This window comes from Portunus trituberculatus, chromosome 39, assembly GCF_017591435.1.
Source record: "Portunus trituberculatus isolate SZX2019 chromosome 39, ASM1759143v1, whole genome shotgun sequence".
NCBI lineage: Eukaryota > Metazoa > Arthropoda > Malacostraca > Decapoda > Portunidae > Portunus > Portunus trituberculatus.
The window spans coordinates 7,009,439-7,011,803 of NC_059293.1; positions in this window are offsets into that span (position 1 = coordinate 7,009,439).

Sequence of the window (2,365 nt, forward strand, 5' to 3'; positions counted from 1 at the left end):
AAAGAGTTTTTCTGGAGAATCTTGGATATGAGACTGAGGAAGTGGTTCATAACCCAGAAAAGTACAGCAAGAAAGGACTAAAGAAACGTATGAGCGGAATGTAATGTATTCCAACATAAATGGAGTGATATCGGGGATTTTAGAACTCAACGATTACTTGAGGGACAAGAACCCAGATATTGTGGGTCTTACTGAAACAAAACTGAGAGAGGAGAAGACCTGATGATGGTTGGAGAAGGAAATATAATGTTTGGAAAAGAAATAGAGTAGGTAAGATGGGAGGAGGAGTGATGTTGCTGGTTAAAAAGATATAAAGGTGGATCAAGTGAAAGAAGGTATGGGAAAGGCAGAAGTGCTAAAGATCAGAGCAGAAACTAATGAAGGAAAAAGAGGCACTACATAGTGGTGTACGTACCACCTAAGACAAATGCATGGTCAGTACAGGAATATGAAGAAATGATAAGTGATACAGGAACATGTCTGGAAGAAATGTTGGGTGGCTGTGAACGAACTATAATGATGGGAGATTTTAATTGTAAAGAGGTGTGTTGGGAGGACTGGTCAATGGAAGGATCAGAGACAACATGGGAAATACACTATTGACACTGGCAATGGAAAATGTGTTAACTCAGTGGGTCAAAGAAGATACTAGGTTTGGAGGAGAGGGAGCATCGTCAAGACTGGACTTGGTCTTTAGTACAGAGCCAATGGTCATTGAGGAGATGAGGGTGGAGTGCCCTTTAGCAAAGAGTGATCATGCAGTTTTGGAGTTCAAGGTGATAGACGAAGAGAAATCTAGAAGAAATGAAGAATATAAAGTGGGAAGATGGAATTATGCCAAGACAGATTTTGGAAACCTAAAGAAATTCTTTCAAGAGACAAATTGGATGAAATTCAAGAGTGCTAAGGAGCAAATGAAAAGTGGAAGGAATTTATAAAAATATACAAAGAAGGTGAGAAAAATTTGTACCAATAAGACAACATAGAGAAGTTGGAAAGCAGGACTGGTTTAACGATAGATGTGAAAAGGCTAGAACAAGAAAAGAGGATGCATGGAAGAGGTGGAGAAGGAAAAGACGGATTAAGCAGTGGAAAGTTACAAAAGAGCAAGAAATGAATATGTGTTGATTAGAAGAGAAGAAAGAAAGAAACAAGAAAAGGATATAATTGATAAATGTAAAGACCAACCAAGGCTTTTTACAGACATGTGAACAACAACATCAAAAATAGAGAAAGTATTGAAAGTTTAGAAGTAAATGGAGTATGCAGTGAAGATCCCAGGAAATGGCAGAGGCTATGAATGGATGCTTTCAGAAGGTATTCACAAAGGAGACTGCTTTTGACAAACCACTGGTAATGGAACAGAAAGGGATTATGAAGGAGTTTCAAGTAACTGTGGAGGAGATCAAGAACATGATGGGGAGTTTAGAAGTGAGAAAAGCTGTGGGACCTGATGGGGTATCAGGATGGATTTTAAGAGAATGCAGGAGCAATTGGCAGAAAAAGTTTGTGAAGTAATTGATGCCTCATTAAGGGAAGGTGTAGTGCCCCAAGACTGGAAAAGAGCTAACATTGTCCCAATCTATAAATCAGGTAACAAGAGAGACCCATTGAACTATAGACCAGTGTCACTTACAAGTGTGGTAGCTAAGATGTGTGAGAGGGTGGTGAAGAATAGATGGACAGACTTCTTGGAGAAAATGACATACTTTGTGAGTGTCAATTTGGTTTTAGAAAAGGGCGTTCATGCACGACAAACCTGATATGTTACTATTCGAGGGTGATAGATGTAATACAGGAAAGAGATGGTTGGGCTGATGGAATATATCTGGATTTAAAAAAGGCCTTTGATAAGGTACCACACGGAGACTGATCTGGAAACTTGAAATGGTAGGAGTGCATGGCAGTTTACTAAAATGGATGGAAGACTTTTGGTAGGAAGAGAAATGAGAACAATAATTAAGGACAGACCATCAGAATGGGGATTGGTGGAGAGTGGAGTTCCACAGGGATCAGTGTTGGCACCAGTAATGTTCGGGTCTACATAAATGACATGGTGGATGGGGTGTCCAGTTATGTGAGCCTATTTGCAGACGATGCAAAATTGTTAAGAAAAGTGAGATGTGACAAAGATTGCGAACTACTCCAGGAAGACTTGGACAGAATATGGAAATGGAGCTGTACATGGCAAATGGAGTTCAACACGACAAAATGCAAGAAAATAGAGTTTGGCAAGAGTGAAAGAAGAATCAGGAGTATGTACAAGATAGGAAATGAAGACATAAAACCAGTCATGAAGAAAAGACCTTGGGGTGACAATTACCAATGACCTATCGCCAGAGAGACATATAAACAAAATAATTGG